This window comes from Rhinolophus ferrumequinum, unplaced genomic scaffold (genome assembly GCF_004115265.2).
Source record: "Rhinolophus ferrumequinum isolate MPI-CBG mRhiFer1 unplaced genomic scaffold, mRhiFer1_v1.p scaffold_109_arrow_ctg1, whole genome shotgun sequence".
Taxonomy (NCBI): Eukaryota; Metazoa; Chordata; class Mammalia; order Chiroptera; family Rhinolophidae; genus Rhinolophus; species Rhinolophus ferrumequinum.
This window is the reverse complement of record NW_022680364.1, coordinates 1,835,479-1,849,941: the sequence shown is the minus strand read 5'-3', so window position 1 is coordinate 1,849,941 and position 14,463 is coordinate 1,835,479.

Genomic DNA, 14,463 nt, shown 5'->3' with positions numbered 1-14,463 from the left:
ATTGTGTCTTGTTTCTAAACCTAGCATAGGGTGTAACTTGGCAAAAAGAGTAAAATTTAGTGGGTGGGTGGGAGAACTAGGGAAACAAAAGAAAATGAGCTGCACGTGGCTGTGGCAGAGGCTGGTGCCATCACGGGTGCGTCCCAGTGTGTGCACATTGTGTCCCAGTGTTTTTCTCTGCAGGCTGCTTAAGGAGCGTGTAAGCCCCCAACTAGCACGCCATGGAGTGGCAGAAGGAGGCCACGGACGTGGCAGCTGGCGACCAAGGCTCTGCTCTGCACTTACTCTAAAAAAATTATTTGATGAGGTTTGTTAATCTCTCTACACAGTTTGTAATTAGGATGCACTTACATTTCCACCTTACTAAGTGTTTTTGAAAGGCTTTCAAATTTAGGTTATGAGTTTGATTATGGGCATATTATTAAATTGGAAGTACTACTACACAGAGCTTAATGTAAATTACTTCCAAGGGATTTGCCTGCTGTCTACCTAGCATGGTGTTTTGCTGCTGGTGTAAGCTACAAGAGTTTCTGAAGAGACACAAATTTGCTTCAAAGCAACACTTCTTTTCTCTGTAACTACAAATGGCGCTAATGTAGGACTATTTATTTGGCAGACTACAGCCATGAACCCTAAGTGGGTCCTTCAAGCTGCTGGGCTATTGTGCTAACGTCGCCCAATCTCCAGAGGACTACTTCACCCGTTCTGCTCTCTCCAAACCTCCAACGTGCCCTCCCCATCCTCTCTCTTAGCTGATGTCTTTGCTTCCTGCTTCCTTTTGGAGATACCACCCAGACAACCACGAGCCCATCGACTCTTAAGTCTGCACTTGAACACCCATCGCCACGGGAGAGGTAGCTGTGCTCCTATGGGAAGCCCACCCCATCATTTTTGCACCAGATCATGCCCCTTCCTGCCTCCTAGAGGGTATCACCCAGCAATTCTCCTAACACATCATCTCTCTCTCTCTCTCTCTCTCTCTCTCTCTGTCATCTATCTCTCATTTATCTATCTATGTATCGATCTATCATCTACTGATTATCTATTTATCTATCTATTCCATCATCTATCATCTACCTGCCCTATCAACTATCATCTAGTTATCTAATTTATGGTATTTCCCATCAACTGTTAAAATATGGCCATTTCTCCCTTCTCTTAAAAAAAAAAAAATCTGATTCCTTTTCACTGGCTAATTATTACCCTGTTTCCTTACTCTCTTCTTTTGTGGTAAAATGTCTGCATCATGTTGTCCCAACTTCTGTCTCCCCTTCCTCTCCTCCCATTCTCTTTCAAATCCACCCCATTCTGTATGTTGCTGCACCCCCCATTCCATGAACCAATTTAATGTTCACTTTATCAACAGCATCTACACTGCTCAACTGAATGATAACTGCTCAATCGTCATCTTATTTATCAGCAAAATATGACATCACTGGCCATTTTCTCTTCCTTAATTTACCTTTATTCACTTAGCTTCCAAGTCATCACAATTTCTTAGGTTGTCTTGGTGGTCAATTTGTGTTGAGTCAATTTAGCTAATTTGGAACTCTGTTTCCTGAACAGTACTGCCAGCTTGGGCCACACGTGATATTTGGTGTCAGACTTGGAAGGCAGCTATAAACAACAGTCGTATCCCTTTTATGTCCAGAAGGGTGGTGTGGGGGCACAAGGCACCACTGTGGCTAACCTGCAGGGGCAATTGTTGGTGGGGGCTCAAGGGAAGCAACCCTGTCGCGCCTCTGTCTCTCGCTAGATCTCCTTCTTCAGCTCTTCTCACCCCTAGGACACATCCAGCACCAGATGCAGTAGCAACAGTTATATGTCAACTGCTCAACCAGCTCCCAGGATCATGTAAGACCAAATCCCAGTAACAAATTCCATATCTAGGCCAATTCTAGTGGTTCTGCTTTTCTGATCTCACCCTGACTGGTACATCCTTCTACCCACTGGTTATTCATTCTTTGTCCTCTTTTCTGGTTCTTACTCTTACCACTGATGTCATAATGTTGGTGTGCCCCAACTCCAGAATTTGGTCCTCTTCTCTTCTGTCAAGACTCACTTTTTTGGTGACCTCATCCAGCCTTGTAGATTGAAATGGCAGCTAATTTCTCAACACATAGACAGATTAGATATAAATGTAGCTCCAGACCAAAATCTGGAGCTGAGGCTGGAGATAATATTCCGAAGTTCAGATCCAAATATCCAACTGCATATTTAACATTTCCATTTGTTCATCTAACAGACATGTCCCATGCAACATGTTCAAACCTGAATGTCTGCTCCGCCACCGACGAAACATACCCTGCTCTGCAATGAGGTAAGCCTCCTTCCCATCAGTTGATGCCACCTCTATTTTTCCAGTTGCTCGGGATAAAAACCTTAGAGTCATGCCTGACTTCTCTCACCTCTCACACACATGCGCAATCATTCAGGCAATCTCTTGGCAGTGCCTTCCCATTAAAAGCAAATCTCGTACAATGGTGTAGAATACCTTACATGATCCAGCTCCTTACTTCCTGACCTTCTTTTCTGTTGCTCCTCATTCCAGCAACACTGGCCTCTGGGCTGCTCCTCAAACATCCAGGTACAACTCCCTTAGGGCGCCCTCCTCTAGCAGTTTCCTCTACCTGGAACACTTCCCTTTGCTGTTCACTTGGCTTACCCACTCACCTTCTTCAAGTCTTGTTTAAGTAACTAAGTTTCGATAAGGCTGAACTTGACTTCCTGTTTAATACCATAAACTATGCATCATCACCGCTGTCCTGCTTTGTATTACTTTCATTTTCTATAGCATCTTCCATCTTCTGACATGCTACATAATTTACTTATATATTTGTGATTCTCTGACTTTCCCCATCAACACAAAAGTTCGACTGACCTGGAAACTTTGTCCAACTATGTATTCCAAAAGACTGGAGTAGATCTTACCTCTAGTGTTGAACAACTACAGTGGTACCTGGGTTTTTGAACATAACCCATTCTGGAAGACCGTTTGAGTTCTGAAATGTTTGAAAACAGCCGACAGCTAGGTCTCAGAATCTTGCACTCAGTGGAAGCCGCATGACATGTTTGACTTCCAACGCATGTTCGAAAACAGAAGCATTTGCTTCCAGGTTTACAGCATTCATAAAACAAAGTGTTCGTCAGCAGAGATATTTGAAAACCAAGTTACTACTGTATTTGTCAAATGAATGAATGAACACAGGTGAATTATATTTTCTCCACAATCAGCTGTGGACAATTATGGCTCAATTTTCTCTTAGATTAAATGTATTGCTATGAAGTCATTTCTACGGCACTTGTCTTCTTCCTCATCCAGACTACGTTCCCTACCTTCAGTCTTTCTTTGCAACTCCCTCCCTCACAGCTGTCCCTGTTCCCACCTATGCACTCCATGTCCTTAGGGACCTTTATATCTCCATTAACTTGGCACCACATGGTCTCCACTGCAGCAAAACTACTAAGCATCTGGACATTGTGATCTTTAACTTGTCTTCCCTTTCATTATTAAAATAATTCAACGTTTGGCACATCATCATATGCCAGGCTCCCTGGGAAATAAAACAATGAGCTGGCAATAGTCTCACCCTTGATTTATTAAGTATAAAACATTTATTGATTCAATTAAAACAAGTAACTCCTCTGTCATACCTGTGGGGATAATAAGTGGGGAAAGTGGTCATTCACAACATTTTAGAGCGTGTAGGCCCCTACAGGGAGCCCAGAATAGTCGTCTGAGTCACCAAGCTTCCTGAGGTGGGGGGCAGAATGAGAAGCTGGTTACACTTTCAAAATTCCTTAAATGAACTTTGGCATTCCATCTAGGTTATCTGGTAGTCAACAGACTGCTATTTTAACAATAGAAGTAGTTATCTTATTTTTTAATGCATATAGAGTAACATTCCTCATAATTCCATAACAGGAACATACATTGACTTCGGCAATCTTCAAAATGTTCCTTTCATCTTGTTATTACTTGTGATGTGTCCTGTTAGCTTTTCCTTAGTATATTATCCATTTTCCAGTTTCTTAAGATTCCCAAGAATAGAACTATATTTAAATATGTTCTTGTATTTTGAACCATATGCTAATATTTTTAAAATTAATATTGAATACTCTTTAAGAAAAATGGAGATCATTTTGAAAACAGTTGAAGACTATCAAATGGCAATGTATATTGAAAGATTACTTGCAAAGATGCCTGTGGTATACAATACTCACATGTGAGAAAGCTAAAGTCAGAAAAAAATACATATACCAGAAACATATTTATAATATATTTCACCTTAATAAGGAAAAATATCTGGAGGAAACTGATCATAGGGCCTTTCAATTTTTTATGTGCTATTTTCACTTTAATAAAATGTGTAACTTTATAATTATAAATAGAAATAATATATTTAATTGATCTATAATTACTGACCATATATCTCAATCTTTACCCTCTTTAACTTGAACACTGATTTTTTTGGTCAGTTTATTTTTGTACTACAGCAATGTTTATTACACTTTAACATAAAAATTATAAAGTAGTTTATTTGTTCTTCATCCTTTTATGACCAACCTCAATTTTATAGCAGAAATTTACGATTATAGAATGTATAACCAGTTGTCCAAAGAAAAGAGAATAAAGTCTAATAATTTGCACATTTATTATCATTCTTCTTTTTCTTAAAGTTGTATTTATTATACATATACACAGAAAAATAATATACATATAAGTTACTGAAGTGTTTTCTCCTACCAGTACTACTTTTATGAGCATTATGCTACTAAAATAAGAAATAGTGGCTGATTTTACAATCTTCCCCAGATATAAATTATTGTAAAATTTTCTACATGTTAGATTATCAATAAAAATTTATTTTAGAATCTAGGTAAATTTTACCATACTTAACATGGGTTTTCTTTATTAGAAAGCATATCCTTTAATACAGTGGAAGCTTACAGTTATTTTACAGAGAAAAGTGCATGCAGACTTGATTACAATAAGTCACAATGCTTCAATGTTCCAACAATTGAGCCCCATAGTCAGATAAACTATGTATGATGAAATAAAGGTACCCTTTGTGGAAATAAAATCAGTGGTTGCCAGGAGATGCTGTGCTTGCTCACAAAGAACGTCTAATCGTATCTTCAGTCTCATTAGCAATAAATGTCGTTATTAGTTCAAATAACCTCAAATCTGTGTTCAAATATTTCCTAGGATTCTAATTTCCTTTCCTGTGGCTGGCAATTCAAGTATCTATACAGGACTTTTATTGGGTACTTAAAATGAATAGTAGACTTTTGTCCAGAGTCAATTGTTCCTCCTTTCCAGCAGGGAAGGGAAAACAATAACTATTTCAATTCTCAGGGAGGAGCAGAGAACATTTCTTCTTAAATGGGAAAAATTCCCACTCCATGTGCAAAGAAAGTTACGTTAACTGGTTTTCCTCTCAAATTCTCCAGCCTAACCTCTAACAAAAAGTCAGTATGTGCTAGGGCTTTCCATTGCTTTTCTACTCATTGGTGTTTTTCCAGAATATTCTTATGGCTATCTGGAAAAAATCACCTGCCTTCATGGAGATATCTACTCCACAAAAGGAACACCAGACTGAGAAATCTTGTGCCACCATCCCCATTCCACCATTGACCAGGACTTGGGCTAAACCAAACAAGCATTGTAAGACTCAGTGTTCTTATCCACAAAATAAAAATCATACTTTCACTACCATCTTTGATAACTTGTAAATTAAAATATCTTGGTAATAATATATGGTTTAAAAATCAAATTGTATCACAGGATTAGTAGTATAGCCAACTTGTTTACCGCACAACCCACAAAACTCCCCTCACCCAGCATTACCCAACACAACTCTTTCAAATATATAACATTTGTAATCCTTCCTGCTTTAGGTTGTCCTGGAGATTGCTTCCATGTTTCTAAATAATCAGGACACTACTATTTCTTAATTATCTGCTTTAAACATTACCTATTTATTATTGCATATGATGATCTCATTTATTCATGCGCCCCACCACCCCACCTGTCCACTCTCTCAGTATAGTCTAACACCCGTTGGTTACTTTGGTCATTTCAATGGCATATATGTAAACTACTTCTATTTCTTTATTTTCTTTTCTCAAAAATGGAGTCTCCATCTTGATTCCTCATTTCATAAAATGATGTGAGTCCCTAACTTGCGTTCACCTCCTTTGTCCTTTGACTTTACCTTCCATATCTTTACAGTGTTGAGTATGTCACATTTGCATTACAATCTAAAACCTCACTATCTCCTGTTTTATCTGTCCTTTGATTCTAATCGGGGAAAATGTACTATGTATAAGTATTTTTCACAGTTTAAAATAATGATTAAATGGCTTCCTAGGATGACATTTCTTTCCTTGAAAATATTTCTTAAATGTTCTTCAATGTTTATATTGACATGACTTTTCTTTCATCAGGCTATCTTTTCGTTTTTTACTTTTTTTCATATACTTCATTTCTTCTGACACCATTGGTCTCTGGAATCCTCTGTCTGCACAGATCTTTTTGCTGGTCTCTTCCTTCCTTCACTCCAGTAGAAAATAATTGGCCTCTGTCTGCAGAGGCCAATCACCTGAGATATGCTACATATCACTCTCATGAGTGGGAACTATTAATTCTTAAATCCCAGTCCTTCTTTTGCTTAGTTTCGTCTTACTGGAGAACCACCTCAATTCATGTCATCAGAATATCTGCTTGGAGAGTAAATGGTGTGACTCCTTGAAGGTTTCCAACTATAAGGCACCTTGAGATACTCTGCTCTGCACATTTTGGATGGGGTGTCAAAGTATGAGAACCGTTTCACGAAAACACCTGGGTGAAATTGTTTACTATATACAATCACCCATTTTTGCCGGGGGACATGGAACTCCAACCAGTTTGCCCTTCATCTCCAGTTTTAAGATGACCTCATTTTCTTTGTGGGGATTTTTATGATCTTTTCTTTACCCTTGTTGTTCAAAAAGTCCACAAAGCTGGGTGTACAGCGGTCCTTTTTTAATATTTTCTAATGCTCCCTATGCCCTTTCTCTTAGAATATTCATAGATCTCTGAGGAATCTTTTCTCCTTGCTTTGATTATGTTCTTTATTTTCTCTGTTCTCTTTCTTGAAATCCTATTAGTCAAATGTTGCCCCCCTACCCTGAATTGGTTTTCTCTCTCTTAATTTTTCTCTCACACATAGTATCTTAGTGTATTTTTTTCTCACATGTTGTATTTTAGTGTAATATTATTTGGTTATGATATTTGTGAGACTGCCTCAAGTCTCTTTTCCAAGATCTCTTTTTTAATTTTAACAATTGTAATGTTCTTTTCAAAAAATTCCTTATTATTTTCTAACTGTTTTTTATTCTTACAATCCAGTTCTTCATATATGGATACAATATCTTCTTGAGTCCCTCTGAGCATAAAAATTAGAACGTTTGCTCCTTCGTTTTGTCTGTGAACAATTTTGTTTCTTTGACTTGAATTTTAAATTGTAGGTTAAAGATGTCATCAAACATGTTTATATTTGATCTTGTTTATATTTAAGATGAGGCAATAGGAAGGCTGACTGATGACTGCATTGAACTAAACTATTTCTAGAGCAGCCGTATGTAGACGAGACCACCTCATACTCCAAACGTTGTTCTGATTCTGAGACACCCACATCCACTCTCACTTCCTCATAGTTCATCCCAGATACCAAGACGAATATCTCAGTTAGTAAACCTCCACTTTGCTGCCTGGGGTAGGAATGTGAAGTGTGGATGCCTTGCTGGCAGCATATTGTTTGAAAACCTGAAATAAGGAAGCAGAAAGGATGCCAATTATCTCTATATATGCACCTTGAAGTGACCTCATCTCCTGTTTTTCACACCACATCTCACTCTGACCCTGCAATTTCAGAGGTCTGAGCCTCTGTGCTGTTCCACTGGGGATCAGCTCCCTCCTATACTCCCTCTGAATATACAGCTAGCCGTAGCTTACTCAACTCTGTAGTCAATGCTAACACATTAATTTTCTTTAATTCAGAAATTTGTTAAAATATTCTGTATGCTGATGGTCCCACCGGTTTGCAGGACTGCAGTGACTTGACTACTCTATGTTTTTGTAATTCATGTAGTATGGTTACAGCACTCACATACAGAAAAGTATATAGATGTGTTCTCTTTCTTCATCTTGAAATAGACATGCGCTCCCTACTTCAGAATGCAGTTTTAGTGATTATCTCAAGTGAGAGGCTTCATAAATAATAAAACAGTCATTATCATTTCCAGATAGATTCTTAGACTCCTTCTCCTTAGATTTTCTCTTTTAAGTCATTAGAGATATCTTTTTTTTAATATTAAATTTATTGAGGTGACAATGGTTAATAAAATTACATAGCCTTCAAGTGTAGATTTCTGTACTATATCGTCAATATATCACATTGTGTGCTCACCACCCCGAGTCAGTTCTCTTTCCATCACCATCTATTCGACCCCGTTTACCCTTATCTACCACCTCCCCTCCCCCTTTACCCTCCAGTAACCACTAATCTGTTGTCTGTGTCTATGAATCTTTGTTGCTCTGTTTGTCTTGTTACTTTGCTGCTTTCAGTTTTATACCCCACATATGAGTGAAGTCATAAGGTTCTCAACATTTTCTGTCTGACTTATTTTGCTTAGCTTAATAATCTCAAGATCCATCCATGTTGTCTAAAATGGCAGTATTTCATCTTTTCTTAGGGCAGAGTAGCATTCCATTGTGTATATGAGGTCTGGCAATTAGGTTCACAAACTTGCCACTGTGTGCTTACATTGGCAGCACTGCACAAACAACCCAGTAAGGTTTCATAACCTTGGTATATCAGTGTCTCACAGCTGTGTCCGTGTGGACGTGTGGCGGTGTCTTGCTAAGTGTCATTCATTATTGTTAATTGTGCCTCACAAGAATGTCTGACATTGAATTAGAGCAATGAACAAACATTAAATTTCTTGTTAAACCTGGCAAGAGTGGAAGTGAAATCAGAGACATGTTAGCCCAAGTTTATGGGGATAATGCCATGAAGAAAATGGCAATGTACAAATGGATTAAATGTTTTTCTGAGGGGACAGAACGTGTCACTGATGAAGAGAGTTCAGGGAGAGTTCAGGGAGAGTAACAAGCAGAACTGATGAAAACATTGCAAAATTCATCAAATTCCACATCAAAATTGTCAGCTGACTGTGAGAAGCACAGCAGATCAAATAAACATCAATAGAGAAACAGTTAGGAAAATCTTAACTGAAAATCTTGGCATGAGAAAGTTGTGTAAAAAAGGGTCCCAAAGGAGCTCACCGATGAACAAAAGCAAAGGAGAGTCGAAGTTTGCCAAGACCTTTTGGAGACACAAAGAAATGTTTTGGACCATTTGGTGATGAAACATGGGTGTACCAATACAGCCCTGAAACAAAGCGTCAAAGTGCACAACAATGGAAGACAGCCAGTTCTCCATGACCAGAAAAGTTCTGTCAGTCCAAATCAAGAGTCAAAATGATGTTGCTAATCTTTTTTTATATCAAAGGGATTATTCATTATGAATATGTACCAACTGCACAAACAGTTAACCAAGTTTACTGTTTGGAAGTGCTGAAAAGGCTGTGTGAAAAAGAGTAAAATGACCTGAACTTTTCACCAATTCATGGCTCTTGCATCACAACAATGCACCAGCTCACACGGCACTGTGTGTGAGGGAGATTTTAGCCAGTAAACAAATAACTGTATTGGAACACCCTCCCTGATCACCTGATCTGGTCTTCAATGACTTCTTTTTTACCCAAAATTAAAGGAAATATTGAAAGGAAGACATTTTGATGACATTCAGGACATCAAGGGTAATACGACGACCGCTCTGATGGCCATTCCAGAAAGAGTTCCAAAATTGCTTTGAAGGGTGGACTAAGCACTGGCATAGGTGCATAGCTGCCCAAGGGGAGTACTTCGAAGGTGACCACAGTGATATTCAGCAATGAGGTATGTAGTACTTTTTCCAGGATGAGTTCACAAACATAATTTTCAGATTGCATATATATCACATCTTCCTTACCCAATCATCTATCAAAGGACACTTTGACTGGTTCCATGTCTTGGCCACCATAAATAATGCTGCAATGAACATCAGAGTACATACGAGATGTGATCAAATAATACAGAGAATCTTTAAATTAAAAAAAAAAATTATTACAGTAAAAGACACATTGCCATTAATCCCCCTCAAAATACACCCCCTTGCTTTGAACACACTTATCCCATCATTCTTGCCACATTCTGAAGCAGTTCTAGAAGTTCTCTTTCATGAGTGACTGTAGTTGCACTGTCATGGCTGCCTCAATGTCCTGAATCAATTCAAAACATTTACCTTTCGTGGTCATTTTGACTTTGGGGGAAAGTCAGAAGTCGCACGGTGCTAGATCCAGTAAATAAAGTGGATGAGAACACAATGTAATGTTTTTATTTGAGAAAACTTGCTGTACCAGAAGCAATGTGTGACACAGGCTTTCTGTTGTAATCACAAAATTCAGCGAATGCTGCTGCCGAGTGCCATCCAATGGAAAGGCAGGGATCTTCAATACAGGAAGTGGCATGTCAAACCTTACTATCAGTGGGTGACAAGTTTCTACTTGTTCAGTGCAGTCAGTCAGGTGTGAGCTACCGTTCAGAGAAGGTATGTTTCAAAGTGTGCCGTAAGTCATCCTCCATCGTGACAAGACTCCATGTCACACATTGCTTCTGGTATACGGTAATTTCTGTCAAATAAAAGCAATGTGTCCTCGTCCACCTTATTCACCAGATCTGGCACTGTGCAACTTCTGGCTCTTCCCAAAAGTCAAAATGATTCAGGACATGGAGGCAGCCATGACAGAGCAACTAAAGACATTCACAAAAGAGGACTTCCAGAACTGCTTCAGAAAGTGGCAAGAACGATGGGATAAGTGTGTTTGAAGCAAGGGGGAGTATTTTGAGGGGGATTAATGGCAATGTGTCTTTTATTGTAATTTTTTTTTTATTTAAACATTCACTGTATTGCCTGATCATGCCCATATATCTTTACAGATAAATGTTTTCAGATTTTTTGGGTAGATACCCAGGAGAGGGATTGCTGGGTCATATGGTAATTCTACTCTTAATTTTTTTGAGGAAACGCCATACTGTTTTCCATAGCAGCTGTATCAATTTACATTCCCACCAACAGTGTATGAGGGTTACTTTTTCTCCACAGCCTCTCCAACACTTGTTATTATTATTTGTCTTGTTGATGACAGCCATTCTAACAGGTGTAAGGTAATATGTCATTGTGGTTTTGATTTGTATTTCCCTAATAGCTAGTGAAGGTGAGCATTTTTTCACAATCTATTGGCAGTTTGTATGTCTTTTTGGGAGAAGTGTCTGTTCAGGTCCTCTGCCATGTTATAACCGGATTGTTTGTTTTTTTTGTTGTTGAGTTGTATGAGTTCTTTATACATTTTGGATATTAGCCCTTATTGGAGATATCTTTTAAGATATCTATTTATAAATATCTAGGCAAGAAATGCGAAATGAATTATCATATCATTTGAAAAAACAGAACAAACCCGAAATGCATTCATAGATACAGAAAACAAACTGATGGTTGCCAGATGGGAAAGGGGTTGGGGGGGGTCGGTGAAAAAGGGGAAAAGGTTAAGAAGTACAAATTAACAGTTATAAAAAAGTCACAGAGATATACAGTACAGCATAGGGAATATAGTCAATAATATTGTAATAACTATGTATGGTGCCAGATGGGTACTAAACTAATCAAGGGATCATTTTATAAATTATATAAATGTCTAACCACTGTGATATACATCTGAAACTAATATAATATTGTCAACTATAATTTACATATATATATATGTATACGTACATATATATATATATATATATACATATATATATATATATATATGTAAAAGCCTTCTATTGAGGGGAAAATGAGGTTTATTTAACTTTTGTCATATACATATATGTCATAGGTCTTGTCACAAGTCTTGTGTATACACACACACACACACACACACACACACACACACATATAACTTCTCTGATATCAGTATACATTTTCCTGCATATTGGTTTAGTATTTTATTCATTTTCAAACATTAATTAATCCCATTGTTTTCTATAACGTGTACTAGGAGAACAGTATTCAAAGATAAACAAAAATCTCAGATTCCACTTAATTTGATTAATTTTTTTTCTTTTCAGTAGATGATTTTAAATAAAAGTTCTACCTTAAGTCAATTGTACAAAGTTGTGGTTTAAATCAAACAAAAAAGAATTTTCTTCTGTAGATTTATGCAGGGTTGACTTTAGTAGACTCTAGAAGTCCATAATCACATTTGGTTATTCATTCACTCATTCATTCATTCATTCATTCATTCATTCATTCATTCATTTATTGCAATATCTAGCATGGTGCCTTGAATTTAATAGGAGCTCGATTAATGTACGATGGCTGAAGAAAGGAGCTTTAGAAAAGTATGAAGATCTCATGATATAATTATATAACCCTTTATAATATTACAGATAACCATCTATAATATTCTTGGGTGTGAAATTATCCTAAATAACCTCCAGAAAAAGTCATTTTTCTAGTTTGACACTGAAACATCAAATCAAAATGTAAATACCTCACTTGATGGGGAAAAAAAAAAGCAAAGGAAAATAAACCATTGGTCACACAACAGGTCAGATTGTCTAAATTTCTAAAATAGAGCATGTCCTCTGACAAGGGCACAAATACAGGGCAGAGAGGTTCACTGGAGGTCAGGAAAGTTCCAGAACATGGCAGCCACAACAGAGGGTCAAGAACATACCTTGCTAGAGGGGAAAGTATTGTAAAAGAATATTTTTTAAATATTCAAAGGTACTTATCTCTTTATCCCATAGAGAATATTATAATTACTCTAAATTAATGTGGGAGTCAGACTGTATAAATGACTTTTCTCAAGTCAATTTTGACGCAACATAAATGTTGGTAAGAAACATTTTTGTTTTTGTTTTTGTTTCTAAAGAGTTTTAATGTATAAAAAGCAGTCTTTGCAAAGCCACTATGGAATTCTTTCTGTGAAGTTCAGTAGGAAGCAAAACTCCAGAAAAGAAAATCTCAATAAATTTAGTGTCTATTAGGATATACAATGGAAAACTACTCAGCCATAAAAAGATGAAATATTGCCATTTGCAACAACATGGATGGATATTGAGAGTATCTAGTTAACTGAAATAAGTCAGATGAAAAAGGACAAGAACCATACGATTTTACTCATGTGGGATATAAACCAGAAAGCAGCAAACCAACTCATAGACACAGACAACAGTATGGTGGTTTCCACAGGGGAAGAGGGTGGGGGGAGGATGAAGAGGTAAATGGTGACGAAAAGAGACTGGACTCTGGGTTTGAGCACATAATGGAGTATACAGATGATGTATTACAAAGTTGTACACCAGAAACTTATAATATTTATCAATGTTACCCTAATAAATTTAATTAAAAAGAAAAAAGTATATATATGAATAAGTAAGGTTGAATGAAAGCTAACCTAGTTGACTCTTAACTCAGTAAATATAAACTTATCAAGAATTTATGAAACCTGGCTTTTCATTTTTTATATTAAATAGCCTTATATGGAAAATGATAACATGTGTTGCACACAAATACCCATTGTCAATTAATTGTATTATCTAATGGATTAAGAGTAACTGATCTTTAAATAGAAAATAATTACTATAATCCTTGCTCACTTATACTTCTATTTGTTTTCTTAAAAATTCTCTTTAACTTTCTTATCAATTAAATTGTTTCCATGAGCTTTTACAACATCCTGGAAACTCGTAAGGATGGTTTCAAATTTTTATAGAATACTAATGTGAACTATTTCAGAGTGACAATAACAGAAATAATATACAAATGTTAATCTTTAGATTTCAAAATGAAATGAATAAACCATCAAACCAAAAAATTTGCAATTCAGAAAAACATCAGGAGGATTTTAGAAAAACGCCATTCATAAATAAAAGAAAAAGGAAATGCTGCTTCAAAATCTTACTAGGGGTTTCCATTTCCAGAATGGCAGTACAAGGAGACCTGCGACCCCAATGCTCCAAAAAGTAACCATAACTAGTAATAACAAAACAACACAATCAATCAACAGAATCTAACTGACATTATTCAACACTTCACCCAATTAGAGCAAACACATTTGCGCAAGCACCCATGTAACCAACACCAACGCAGATTATGTCTTGATTCATAAAACACCTCAAATGTTGAAAACATTAAAATCATACAGAGTATGTTCTCTGACATCAATGAAGTCAAATTAAAAATTAACAACAGAAAGAAAACAGGAAATTCTGCAAGCACTTGAATATTAAACAACATACCTCTATATAATCCATAACTCAAAGAA